Raw genomic sequence first — 15,473 nt, forward strand, 5'->3', positions numbered from 1 at the left:
CCTATCAAATAATCAACAAAAATTTAATTCGAGTATGTTCAGATAGTTTAAATGAATAATAAGCAAAAGAGAAACCGACCTTTACCAGGTCATCACTACCTTCACCCTGCTGTGAGAAGTAGTTATTTAGTACATCCAGGCGATGCGAAAATTGAACAAAACCCTGCCTTAAGCAACATAGTTCTTGTTGTAGTATATTATTACGATATATTTCAAACTCAGCAACTTTTTTTGCATGTTTTACTTGCTTCTTTTTAAACTTCAGTTTTTTTCTCTGCAGCTTCATTATAGCAGTTTCAGAATTCATATTTTTATCGGGCAGAACAGCAGGAGCCTCAACCAATGTTCTAGAGGACACAAGTTCCAATATCTCTTTCTGTAGTTCCTCTATTCTTCGCTTATTATCCTCTAATTGCTGAGCTAACTGATTCGCACGATATCTTTCTTCCATGGCCGCCTTCTTATTTGTTTCTGCAACCTTTCTCTGCTCTTCTGCTTTCCTTGTCTCTGAATCTGCATGCTTTTTTTCTCTGATCACCTATTGTTTTTCTTCCTTGAGCCCTTTGTTTACCTGTTCAGACTTTAAGTACTCCAAAACCAACTTCGACTCATCAGCTTCTCTCTCTAATATCTCCGTTCGAAGCCCACCTTTCACTTCTGCAGCTTCAGCATTCATGCATTTATCAGGAGCCTCAACGAACTTTCTCAAGGGTACGAGTTCATCTGTATCCCTTTGTAATCTCTCAATCCTTTGTCTATGCTCTTCCACCTGCTGAGACAAATAATCTGCATGACACTTTTCATCCATGACCTTCTTCTGATTAATTTCTGCAAACTTCCTTAGCTCTTCTGCTTTGGCCATCTCTGAATCTGCGCGTTTTTTCTCTGTAATCACCTTTTTCTTTTTTGCCTCAATCTTTTGTTTGCCTCTTCAGACTTGAATGTCTCCAAAACCAATTTTGATCTTGCGTCATCGGCTTCTCTCTTTAACTTCTCCAACTGAATAAGATTTTCCTCAACCTTTTTTCGTTCAATATCAGCAAGTCTCCTTTCTTCAGCAGCACTACTTTTTCTTGCCGGAAACCCACCTTTCACTTTTGCAGTTACATCATTCATACATTTATCAGACAGGTCATCAGGAGCCTCAACCAACTTTCTCAAGGATACAAGTTCATCTATCTCCTTTCGTAATCTCTCAATCCCTTGTCTATGCTCTTCAACCTACTGAGACAGATTATCAGCACGACATTTTTCATCCATGGCCTTCCACATCAATCTCTCAATCCCTTGTCTATGCTCTTCAACCTGCTAAGAAGAGAATAATTTTTCAAAGATCCCCACTTTACCATGGATTGGACAATTAGAAGAGTAATAAGATAAATGAAGTGACTAGAGTCACTAGAAGAAACATGTATAAATGGATGCACACATGCATATATACATGTATATAAGCATCACATTATGCTTCTTTTTATCAGGCCTTTTCTTTCTGGTATATATATCTACCAATTCACAAAAATCCTTCTCATAAGAAGATGGGGATGATGTTCTACTATGCTTTACCTGTGCATATCAAAAAACGAATAGGAAAGATTACTGCAGGAATGAATAGATGGATGCACACATGCCCACACATGAGTCACCTTAGTTTCAGAAAATTTATAGATATTTATGTATAGAAATTCTGGAATTGAAATACCCAAGGTCTAGAGTCAAAATGCAGAAAAAATCATTAAGTGCTACTTTAAACTTCTTATTAATGCATAAAAATGCAATAAAAGAATAAAAACATACCACTATTCCAGAATCTGCCCATGACAAGAGACTTTCCACTATTCCAGACTTGGACACTACAGGAGAAATACAGACATGAAAAAAAATCACTAGAGTTTTGGTGAAAATAAAACAGGGTTTGGAAAGTTGATTAATAGGACTCACATGAAGATGATTTGTGAATAAATATAGCTTGGTTTCTGGTCTTATTATGAGTTTATTTCCTTAATGTTGCTGTTTTTCATGTTTATAAGAGATTTTAATTTAAAAATTCATAAGTGATTTATTGGCCACCACGTTTTCCAAAAAATTCTACCGAGAGTTAATCTACAATTGTGTGAGAGGTCTTGATTGTCTTGAATTTGACTGAGGTGGCTTTACGTACTATAGATTACAAAAACCTGATCCATATACCCACAATAGTATGTTGGGATTGAAGCTTATTGAGTTGATTCCTTGACATTAAATATGCATGCCTATCTTATATTTTAACCTGCAATTCCAGAGTTTGCTCATCAAGAGAGGACTTCAAGGTCTGAACATGAGCCCATTTAATATGCATGCCTATCTTAGTACATACATATAGCATTTAGAATGTGGCCTCATTGGAGTATGAGCGAAAATATCATTAACTGAATTTATTGCTTATTCTTGGTCTCTAGAATACACTCCCATGCTCAACAGTTGCTGAGCATTATTCATTTAAATGCACATTTTGATTGTGGAGAAGCCATTGAAGCCAGAATTTTTAAAATCACTAAATTAAAAAGATGTTAGCTCCATGAAACATATGCAATTGGAAGGCTGGATGAAAATCACTAAAATCACTAAAATATCATTTGGAAGGCTAGAAAATTACCTCATGAAATCTGACGACTTGTTCGAGTCTTGGGTGAATTAGAAAAAGAAATCATGGATGAGGGTGAGCGGTCACTGAAAGTAGATACGTGACACGTCGGTTTTACTTTCACATTATCCACATTCTTATGCAGAGAACCCTGAGAAAGTGGACTTTTTTTTGCAAGGGTTGGACATCCTTGGAGATCCAACACTCGTTTCAAGAGCCCTTCTTTTCGTAATAGAGTCAAATTCTAAATTGCCCGCTGGTCTCTTAGCACAGATGCGTGAAATTGAACCAACTTTGTCTCGTCTACTTTTCTCAACATCTGAGCCTTTAGCGTCCAATTCCACACGAGTTCTAATATTGGTATTTAGATTTCCAGCATTTTGGAGGTTTTTATTTGAGGATGGACCTTGCGGAGTCCTACCTACTTTTTCCAATTTATTTTGCTTCTATTTCTCAATTTCTTCCTGAAGCAAGCAATCTTCACACATCCAATTGCCTTCAGGAACTTTTTCCATCCTAACACCCATGCAGTAACTGATTGATTGAAAATAAAACAAAATGTGAATGTTCACATTTCAAAGAAACGAATAAGAGAAGATACCAAATGAACTACAGTAAAACTAGTAATGTCTAAGTGACAAATCATAAATGACTTACGTGTGCTCTGCCCCATCACTGCACTTGCTACAAGTTGCAAGAAAATCCTCCCGACCAGCATCACCACAGATATCACAGTCTTTTTGGGCACCAACTAAGCAATGTTATTCTAGCGAGTCAATCACAATAAGAAAGAATAGATATTACTCAAAGCAATATAAGTACAAAGCAAGTAAAGGCTAATAGACGTAAGAAAAAAATGAAAGAAATGAAGATAGCATGCCTTCACCAACATGAAAAATGTAATATATACATTGTTTATTGACCTTGCATTAGTAGAATCTTATTACCATAAGACGTATTATTTGTGGTTATAGTATTTCCACCCTCTTTCACTTACCATATATCAACAGCCAAAAGTCACAAAAATATGTATGTTGTGGATATATATATACACGCAAAAAAGCCAACCAACTCATGATGCGGACAGAGTGTCAGTGCTATCCACTGATGCAAGGCACCCTAAAAATTCCTTAGGTTTGCAGGCTGAACCACAAGAGCAAATGGTGGATCAAGAAATTACAATAAGGCATATAAAGCTAAGGTTTGCACAACAGTGGCTTTCAAGACTACAGTTCAGATTCTAGTAATTAAAATTGTTGTCAACGATTCTTTTACAAGAAAACAAAGATAAAAGGAATCAAATAGAAAAGACAAAGGAATGAGCAATGTACCCTTTAGAGCACTTGGAAGGCTGGATGAAAACCTGGAGTGCAGAATGGATCGTAAACACTCTTGAATTAGGGCACTACTCTCTGCAACAACATCAGGAGAGACATTTCCCAAAAATCTTTCTGGATACCCGTTCGAAAGAGGACCAGGTAGAAAGAAGAATCCAGCCTTGCCCAGTAAACAATGTCTTCAACCGACGATCGAGAGTGCAAAAATCACGGTACCGTATGCATACGTATGCTTTTGGCGAATACCCAGCAACAACCACAGCAGCGAATACCCAGCAATCGCTCCCTTTGTGTGAGAGAAAGCCAGAGGGCGATGGCGATGTGCGACGGATGTGAGCAACGGTGGTGAGGGACTTCGGTGAGCTAGAGAGAGTGGGCACCGATTGAGAGAAAGAACACAGAGAGGGAGAGGGCGGACCGAGACACAGAGCGAGATAGAGACAATGGAGTTTAGGGCTTATGACCAAATCAAAATTTCTGCTTATGACCATAGGAAATATTTTGTATAGGCGGACAATCCATCATACATGTTACCACTGCATCACTTTGCAGAATGCAGAATGCATGAAAGACAAATCAACATGTTTTTAATTTAGTAACCATTTAACATGAGGCTAGCTTGAGTTAGGCTTTTGCAGATCATATTAAAAGAGTTCATGAGGAAGTGAGGGAATTAATCACTATTAGTATTGAATCCTATGCAACAACCAATCACATCTGCCATCACTAGGTCGAGGCAAGCTACGGCCACCGCAAGGTGAAGGCAACCAAGGCCAAAGCCAAAGGAAAGACAATGAGAAAAGGGTATCAATAGCTATTATTATGTTTTGAATGATATTTTATGATATCCACACACAAAGGGTCAGAATCTGTCCAAGTTTAGTAAAAAGGGAATTCCTCCCTTGATGTTATGTCAGAAATGGCACGCCTTATTTCAAAATAAAGATAACACATGAGATGATTTTGCTCAACTATTTTAAAGTTGATCTTGCTTCTAATGTCCATTATCAAACCAAAAACTATCTTAAATATTTTGTTGAGTAAACATATTTTCAAGAAAATTTTAATAAATGTTTTCTAGAATGGTGCATCAAAATTGGCTATCATGTCATTTGTTTTCCACTGTTTCACACAATAAAAATAATTCCAAATTATGTTACTTTATTTTTTATGCAATCCCAACCACCAAATAGATTTCATTGTCATCTTTCTTTCCTTAATTATGTATAACTTCAATTTAAACACACTATTAACCAAAGAAACATAAATTCTGACAGAGGGATGGAGAATAAATTTGCAAAAATTTGACACAGAAGATATATACTTTTGTTTAAAAAGAAACATGCATGAAAAATATTCATGTAGTTTAATCATATTCTCTCTTTTTTGCTGTAATAATGGTTACTTCATCCTCACATAAACACATGTGAAAGTTAAAGGGAACCTTGGAAGCTTGAGGAGTTGTTAAACAGATGGAGAAACCATAAATATTCATAAGAGTTCAAATCCAATGAAGGAAAGACAAGGTAAAACCACCTAAAATTTCATTAAAAAAGTAAATTGAATTATCTTCTATCTACTTATCTTCCTAACATGTTTTGAGGTTGGTTGGAATCCTCCTCTTTCTAGTTCTTTGCTAACTTGTTCTTTTCAAGGCCCAATACATACACATATACAACTATAATTATAGAACTGGTTCAATTAGCAATTTAGATAAACTAAATACAAACAAATAATCTTCTTTATATGGACCAGTCAGCTGGAGTTGAGCTTGAACACAACTGGACAAACTTCAGAGTTCCAAAACAGGACCTAGAATAGGAATATCAATGTAAAATGTAAAGTTAACACACGTTCATAGTGCAACGAACAATCACTAATTCATGTGAAAGGTTGACAATCACTAATTCATGTAAAGTTAACACACATGAAAGGTTCGATCAATTCAATATGAAAACTAGTTTTTCATGAAAGGTTGACAATATGAAGACTAATTCATGTGAAAGGTTGACAATATGAATTGATCCAAAGTCTTTAATTGATCCATAGTTTTCTTTCAGACATCCAGTCTTCAACATTGAATTAGATGTATACATTTCAATCTTAAAAATTATAAGAAAATGCAAATGGTAGGAAAACAACAATGTTGCAAAGTCCTATTATTTGATTTCACACACACACAAAACACACAAAAAAAAAACACACACACACAGAAAATTACGACAAAAACAATAAAAAAAAACCATAAAGGCTCTAAGCTTCTTGTTTAATTTGAACTAGAGAAAATGGGGCAAAAAACAGAAACGAATCATATCCTCTTACTTAAACTAGGTTTAACCAATCCCATGTAGATTTCAAAAGCGTTACTTGTAACTATGTTTCCAAGCATATCCTCTTACTTAAGCATACACTTAATACTGACTGGGAAAGTCGACATCATTCATGTTAACAGTTCATTTTCATCAGTTTCTGCCTACTCACCTGATCCCTTCTAGGTCTTTGTAACAAGTTTCTAGTTCAACCGATCAATATGGACAGAAACATAGCCAACATGTTTTAGTTTAAGAAAATGTTTGAGCCCTAAGATAATTAAACACTAAGGAAGAACATACAGGCCAAATAAGAGTATTATACCTTCAAAGATAGCAGAAGAGTAATTGTTTCCAAGCTATGTTGGCCCCGATCAACATAGTCTCCTAAGAAGAGATAATCGATATATCTGATAGTCATACATGAAATTAGCATCATGATAAAAGGGTGGGAAAAAAATTGCTAGTAATTGCATAATCTCACTGAAGGACCTAGAACATGCTTTAAAAAGGCCAAACAGAAGTAATCACTTTCATTAAAGAAAAAAACATAATACGCAGACAGTAGACCTGTAAGAGCAATAGAAAAATGTAGTTCCATGGGAATGCCCATGGAAACATGACAATAAACAACAATTATTTCTAGCATTTTATGCATAATAAAAAGACCCTGCATCTAGCCAAAATCATATGTTGCCTCATATTATTGCACCTTGGACTCAATTCACAGTACCCAGTACAAAACAGGGTCTGAAAAGTATCATAGATTTTCAAAATTCAAATCAAGCTTCACAAGAAGTAATATTCAAATCAAAGAAACCACCATCAGGCCACCTGATCAAGCTCCTCGGTGAAGAAATATTCGAATCAAAGAAGCCACCATCAGTCCACCACCCTCAGGTGGTTCCGGTCTATACTTTTGACTATTGCTTTGTTTCAATGAATGCTTTTTACATATTCAATCCTATTTAACTTTTGATTGTTTGCATCACATCTCAAGTCTAACCAAACACCAGGCCGTGGCAATGCCATACTGATTCTTACACCAATAACTTAAAAAATGTATCCACGCAATATGTGATCAAGGCACAGATTTGTCAAAATTTCAATATAAAAACAAAAACACATAAAACAAGTTATAGAGGCTAATGTTTGCCTCTGAAACATTAGAAGAAGTTAGGGCCAATGATGAACTCTTTGTTAAAGGATGGAAACAATATTGGAATAAAATGTCAAAAAATGAAACATAATCTACGAAAAAAAACACTTACGCTATGTCCCCAGCAGTTGAAGGTGAGCCATACTCATCAAATAGTCGCATAAGATCCCCAAATTGCCCATGCAAATCACCAAATATCTTGATAGGAGCCCTAAGTTGTAGAACACGAATCGAGTGAGTAAAGCTTCTTTCCCTCAGCCAGATCCCACAACAAAATAACCCCATCTTTCCCACCACTCGCACACAGCGACCCATCGGGCGACACGGCCACCGTATTCACATACCCAGAATGCCCAGCAAGCGAAGCCCTAATCTTACAATTGGTCAAATTCCAAATCTTCACAGTCCGATCCTAAGACGAAGACACAATCCTAGGCTGAAGATTATTAGGGCTAAATCGAACACAACTAACCCAATCGAGTTTCAATCACCATCCTAAATCGTGTACTTACACTCACCCAAAGTGTTCCACAGCTTGATCGAGCGGTCTCAGGAAGCAGAGACGATTTGGCGATTATCGAAGGAGAAAGCGACGGAGAGGACATCTTTGGAGTGGCAGACGAAGCGGCGAGCAGTGATGCCAGTGGAGAGGTCCCAGAGGCGGAGAGTGGGCACCGATTGAGGGCACCGATTGAGAGGAAGAACACAGAGGGAGAGGGCAGACCGAGAAACAAAGAGAAAGGGCATCGATTTGATTTTATTTTTTTATTTTTTTTCTGATTTCATGGTACAAAACGACGTCGTTTTAAAATTAGCGACCAAATTTATTTGTCGCCAAACAATTTCAATTCCCGCCCCACTAAAAATAAAATTTCCCTCTCAAAACTTTTGGCGACCAAAAGACTAAATTAGTCGCAGAAAAAGTACCTTCGCCGACAAACTTTTTTAGTCGCCAAATCTCAATCAACGGCGACTATAATATTGGTCGCTAAAAATACAAATTTGGCGACTAATTTTTTTTGGTTGCTGAAAATAAATTTTTGGCGACCAAAAATTTGGTCGCCAAAAAATATGTGACCTTCCGCGACCAAATTTGTAGTTAGTCGGGAAAAGTATACCACTTTCTGCGACCAACTCATTTTTTGGTCGCCAAAATATAACCTTCTGCGACCAATAATATTTGGTCGCCAAAAACAATGATCATTCGCGACTAATTAATATTTGGTCGCCAAATGTCATTTTTTTGCGACTAAAATTTTTTTGGTCGGCAAAAGTGGTCGCCAAATGTGTAAATTCTTGTAGTGATCTCCAATGCACTAGGCATATAATACTTGTTAGTTAAAATGCCTAGTGTGATTCACTTTTTTCAATTCCAATGCACTAGGCATATGATTAGGCATTTTGGCTCAACTCATATTCACTAGCTACATGTAGCTAGCCTTCAACGCTAGGCAAAATGTATTCAATCATTAGGATCATTTCCCTCCATGTTTGTTGTTGACGTGGCATTCTATAAAATTAATAGTATTTGGATAAATAGCTAAAATAAAGAGCATGGTTGGAGTAAAAACATAAAACAGTTGATAGGCAAAATAAAATATATACTTTATAGTAATATTTAGATAGGTAAAATGCCTACTACCGTTGGTTTTGGGATCTGTATGCGTCACAGCTGCCTTTGGTCAATTGACAAAAGGAAAATAATATTTGTTACTAAAATTATTTTACTATTTTATTTCAAGTTTTAGCTTTGTTAAAAATTTTATTGAGATTAACTTATTAAGTAAACAAATTAAATTTAAATATATTTTGAATCTTATTAAATTTTTGAAAAGTTTGCTTGAGGACTATTTTTGGTAAATAAATTAAATTCGAACATATTTTGAAATTGGTTAAATTTTAAAGTTAAAGTTAAACAAGTTACTACTCGTCTCGTTTACAATTCTACTGGCACATGAGAAATCACATGAAGAGTTTTAGTAAAATATCTTGACAGGTTAAATGAAAAATAAATAAATCTATCTTAGTCATGGTTTTAATATCAATAGTTATGTATTGAGATTTTGAAGTTTCGTCTTCATTATTCATCAATATAAAATGGATTTGGCTTGGATTTAACTAAAATTGTGCTTTTCGGTCATGTTTGATTCACAATACTAATAGTGAGGTATTAATAATCCTATCAAATTAGTGTGGTATTAACTATCCCACCCCTACCCCATTACTAATAATCCTACAAATTTATTGGATTAATTATCCATTGAAGTAATAGTCCTAAACCAAAATGGCAAAACAAACATAAGATGATTGGACCCACGGATTAATAATCCTAATCCCATACTTTAATCCTTCCAATCAAACATGCCCTTCTAATATTGCTATATGAGAAGTAACCTGTTTTCTAGTAAGTATAAGCTTTTGTTTTTTCTATATTCATGGTTAGTCGTTACTCTATTCTATGTAAGGGGTGGTGTCGAAAAACTACTGAATAAGTTTTTAGATATTTTTTCTGATTACGTAATATTTCTAATAAAATTCTCAAGAGACTAAAAAAAAAAAAGTAGACAGTTTGAGACACTAATGACAAACATTCAAGTTTAATGCAAATGAAAAACAAACTTAAATTAAAGGCCACATCAGATTGGACTTGTGTTTCCTCTCTATGAAACCATAATGTCAGATTTGAATCACAAAAAAAAAAAGGAGTTTGCACTTTGGAGTATGCATGCTTGCGCATCTGTGCATATGGGTATATCTAGAGAGAGAGAGAGAGAGAGAGAGAGAGAGAGAGATCTTGCAGTTTTCATGGGATTCAAATTTCAAATAGCAAAAACACAAAAGAGTTTTATCAACAGATTAATAATGACAACGAATTATCCAAAGGTAAAGCATATGTAAGTATCCACTTGAATCAATTTTGCTTTAATACAATGTGTATGAATAAAAAGAATTTTCTTAATTAAAATAAAATTGAAAAATTATAGTGCAGGTTTTTTTTTTATTTTTTTTATTTTTGGATTTTTCATCCATTTAAAAATATTTTGAGTCATGTGTAGATGTATAATAATAACCACTATTTTGAGAGGCTTCATTGGATAAAAATAGAGTAAACTACCAATAGGTCCTAATAGTTGGATTTAATTTTCATCAAGTCCTATTGAAAATAAACCTTGGTAAAATTGTCGCTAAAAATAATTTTTTGTGATAATTTTTTATATATGCCGCTAAAAATTAAAAATTAGTGACTTTTTTTTATCATGATTTTTATGAATTGTCGTTAAAACTTACAATTAATGACTGTTTTTTATGGTAAATTTTTTTCATAGGACCTATTAGAGAATAAGTTTACTTATTAAGACCTATACGTAAATATCCCATGTCACTGAGAGGTCCCAACAATATTGTTTTTTTCTGGTTGAATGTAAAAATGCCACCTTTATTATGTAGGGCACAAATGTAAAATTTTGCAATTTTTCTCAAGGTATTTAGACAAGGAAGACAAATTTTGACAATTTTTTGCAATTATAAATATAACATAACGGGTTGTAATAACTTCTCCAATGTTGAGGTATAAGATAACATTTGGTTCATTAGAATAAAATGGGATAGAATAATCATTTTATCAAAATATTCATTCTCATATTTAGTTAGACTAAAAAAAAATGACAAATACATTATAAATATAATTATCTTTCACTATTTCATTTCATAAGAAAACCTAAAAAGTTATCATTTCATTCCATTTCATTTTATTCTAATCAACCAAATAGAGTATGAAAGTTTCTATTGCAAACAAATAGCATGAAATTTAAAATGTTCCTCTCTACCAGTTTGCTTAGAAATTTAAAATATTCCTCTCTGATGGCTAAATGATTTTTTCCTCTCAAATGTCTTGCATAATTTGCTTAGACCTTGAATCTAGATTCCTTCTAATTGGGGTTGCATTATTTTGAGGATAAATTACTAATAAATCCTAATAGTTAAACTTCCCATGAAGTCCTATTAAAAATAAGTCTAATAAAATTGTCACTAAAAATAATTTTTTATAATGATTTTTTGCATCTCGCTAAAAATTAACAATTAGTGAATTTTTTTTGTCACGATTTTTATAAATTGTCGCTAAAAATTACAATTAATGATTTTTTGTAACGAATTTTTCAAATTGTCACTGAAAGTTGAAAATTAGTTTCGTTTTTTGGTTGCTGCTGCTGCTTTGGTTCTTTGTTTTGTTTTGTTTTTTTCTTGTTTTGGTTGCTTTGATTGGTTTCTCACCAATACTGGGTCTAGTGCTAACATATGATTGTGCTTTCTTTGCGATGCTAACCTAATTGGGTTTATTAAGGTTAGTTATGATGCTTAGTGCACTTACCCGCTTTGTTGATGTAAAAATTTTGCATGTATTGTGCTTTTCATCATTAAATTTTTTTGCTGATCAAAAATAAATAAATAAAATATTATCATAGGACCTATTGGATGATAAGTCCACCTATTAAGACTTACACGTAAATCGCTGCTATTTTTAAAAGAAAATTGGTGATGAATCCAATTTAGAGAGTGCCTAAGGCATTAGGTCCAGCAGATATTTTTTATTGGAGAAAATAGTTTGATGAGAAGTTTTTTTTGTTGGTTTTAAAGGACATTTTGTTTTCAATTTTGCCTCTTGACTTTTTTTTATATGTTGATTTTTGATGACTATTTGTTCAATTTTTTTCTTATCTGTTCAAAAAATTCCCTATCTGTTCAAAAAAACTTCTATCTATTCAAATTTTATCTGTTCAATTTTATATCTATTTGTTCAATTTTTTTTCCTAAATGCTATTTATCTGTTCAACTTTATATCTATCTATTTAAAATTTTTAGCTATCTAGTCAATTTTTTTCCTAAATTTTATCAATCTATTCAATTTTTTCCCCTAAATTCTATCCATCTATTAAATTTTTTTCTATATGTTGAAAATCTATGTTAACTTTTTGTTTATCTATTGGAATCATTATGATCAACATCAATTTTTGTCCAGATTTGTCTCATATATACACATACCCACAGATATACATACATATACTCACAGATATACATACATAATTCTACATCTACCACTTAATAGGCAACAAGTAAAACTTCAAACTTAGAATTCCTCCTTAACCACAACATGATCAACAATAAAAATTACGTATATAGATGCACATAGTCATACATACATATTGAATACATATATATTTTTTGATCGGTAAATATTAGTAGTTAGTTGTTAGATTATTACTTATGGGAGAAAATCTCTCTATCTTTAGTGAAGCACCTAAGTGTTTACATTCCTTTAATTCAATCCCCTAATGGGAATTGAATCCATGACCTTCTTAGAATTAAATCCTAAGGAAGGCATTGTGGTCAATTAAGCTAGGCCTAGTTGGTTTACATATTGGATACATATACATACTCATACTTATTATATATACACATACAGAAAGTCATAGATAGAAATGATACGAAAGGCCATGCTTTAGGGCTGAAGGCGACAACTCGATTTCAGCTTTGCGAACGTGAACACCCTCAGATCGTCATTCATGGTTCTTCTCCATCGCCGATCTGGGTCGCTGCTGTTCGTTGGGCACAATCTCAGATCTTGGAATGAAAGACCGCGCTCTCAAATCTGCTGGATATGATGAAGATGATGAGGTAGTGGTTTTAGACATCGTTGGATCGTCGGAGACCTCGCCGGAGTAGGAGAGATCGAGACTGAGGGTTGAGAGAGAGAGAGAGAGCAGATCAGATTGAGTTCAAAAAGAGACGGTGACGACTTTGTCCCGCCAACTCAGATCTGTGTTGTTGCTTTGGTACCAGCGGCGAAGAGAGAGAGAGAGAGAGCTGTGGAATCCATGATGTATAAGATTTGAGGCGATGATGGAGATAGCGCGGTGGTGAGGGACATTGGAGGAGGGGTGGAGGATAAAAGAGACAACAGTAGGGTTTCGTAAAAACAGATAGAGAGAGAGAAGAATGGTAAAAGAGAAACGGACAGACGCGTGATCCAAATAAATAGTGGTGGGTATTTTAGTCATTTTATGATAGCTTGTTCTTATGGACTGACTTAATTAGCGCCTAGATCTTTTAACAAGAATAATCTAAAATTTGGGTTGTCCTTGGAGAAGTTTTTGAAATATGATTCCACTTCTTTTTCTGGGAATTGGTATGACTGCTGTGTTGGGGTGCACAGTAATCACTATTGGGCAACTAATTAGGTCATTTTTGAGATTTATTTTGATAATTTGAACCGTTCACATTTTAGAATACATCAAGTAGAATATATCTATAAAAAAATCAAGTTAATCGGATATCGTTTGCCCATTCATTCACTCACATTTGTATCTACAAAAATAAATAACAATTGTACAAATATGAGTGGATGAATGGGTAAACGATATTCGATTAACTTGATTTTTTACAGGTATGTTTTACTTGATGTATTCTAAAATATGAACGGTTCGGATTATCAAAATGGGTCTCGAAAAGGGCCCAAATGGCTGCATAACAGCCACCCAAATTCTCTTTTTCTGAGCTCTTTGTTTGAATAGTGTTCAAAAATTAATTTCACACCGCTTTTGAAAACTTGCTTTAGGCAAATTTTGAAATTTGGCCTACCCTGTCGTCCTCTCGGACTTCAAGCCGGTTGATTGGAATAGTACATTTTTTTTTGTGCAATTGACACATGTTATTTTTTATATATTAAATAAAAAATATTTTCTGAGTTTTTAAAAAAAATTTATGAGTTTTGAATAGAATTTTGGGTTGTTTGTTTGGTTATAAGTTATAACTTTTTTAATCAAATATCATATGTCATATCAATTATTCCAAACTCAATTCAATTTTTTTTTGAAAACTCATAACCAAACAAATTTTTCATACTCAAATCATAATTTCACAACTCACAAACTCAAAATACAACTCTATTATCAAATTATAATTCTAAAATTCTTCCAAACGACCTAGAATTTTCACCCGAATGTCCTATTTTTAACTTTTAAGAAGCTATGATTTTTAACACTCACTTTAAAGGAGATATTCAACTCTTCTAAGAGCATCTTCAACCCAACACTCTTAATTAGAGGGGTAAATTATAAATACACATCCTGAGATTTACTTAAATTACAAATTATCCTCTGTGATTTTAAAAATTACATTATGTCCCCTTAAGTTTCTAATTTCATAACAAATAGGTCATTTTATTAATAAATCATCAAGTTAATTAACAGTTTTTAATAATATTAAAATTTTATTTCAATTAAAATTCAAATAATTTTATTATTGTATAAGTGAATAGTTAGAAATTTCACTTTTTTCAATTAATTCTGTTAAATAAAAAATTCTGACAAGCAAATATTTGTAATTGTTCAAACCATGGAGGGCAATTCGTATTTTAAGCAAATCTTATGGGGTGTGTTTGTAATTTACCCTAATTAGAGGATAAAAATACTTTTTTAATCAAAAAGTAAATATAGAGTATCTCACTATTCAGTCAAGCTCCAACCATAAATCATCATTTTTTTCTCTAAAGATTTCTCTCGAAAATATTTTCATCAAAAAGTGAATAATTTTTATTCATTAACAAATATTTAATTTTGAAATTTTTGTAAAATATATTTAATATTATACTCATTTTTAAGGTATGATTTCACCATTTTTAATGATGCCAATTTTATAAAAATTAAATTTACATGTTAAAAGTTTTTTGTAATATAATAAAAAATATAAAATGAATAGTATTTTAGAGGTGGTCCTCTATTTTTTATCCTCCCTCCAAATATGGAGGATCAACTAATCCACTTTCCAAATAGAGATGGATTTAGGTGATGGGTTGGAGATGAAAATGTTTCAAAAATGAAGAAATAGATGATGTATTGGAGATGCTCCAATCTCCTCTAGAGAATTCCATGGTATGTCTAAAGTCTAGAAATTGGATCTTTTACCCAACTAAACGGAAGATTTGTGCCGAACAATGGCTGAGTTGCGCCAACATCGAGTATGGTGTTGGGTCGGGCAAGGAGAACCTGGAC

At 33.5% G+C, this 15,473-nt stretch overlaps 1 long non-coding RNA gene across 1 annotated transcript; it reads right to left on the bottom strand.

Annotated features, from left to right (window-relative positions):
* Nucleotides 1-446: 446 nt before the first annotated feature.
* LOC145804298 (uncharacterized) lies at nucleotides 447-3,299 on the bottom strand. Its single transcript, XR_014345930.1, has 3 exons — nucleotides 2,633-3,299; nucleotides 1,795-1,850; nucleotides 447-1,308 (listed from the first exon to the last, which is right to left on the bottom strand). It is a non-coding gene; the product is annotated as an uncharacterized LOC145804298 (long non-coding RNA).
* Between the last annotated feature and the right edge of the window lie 12,174 nt (nucleotides 3,300-15,473).

The sequence above is a fragment of the Camellia sinensis genome, chromosome 12, assembly GCF_055761805.1.
Source record: "Camellia sinensis isolate YWXY chromosome 12, ASM5576180v1, whole genome shotgun sequence".
Lineage (NCBI taxonomy): Eukaryota > Viridiplantae > Streptophyta > Magnoliopsida > Ericales > Theaceae > Camellia > Camellia sinensis.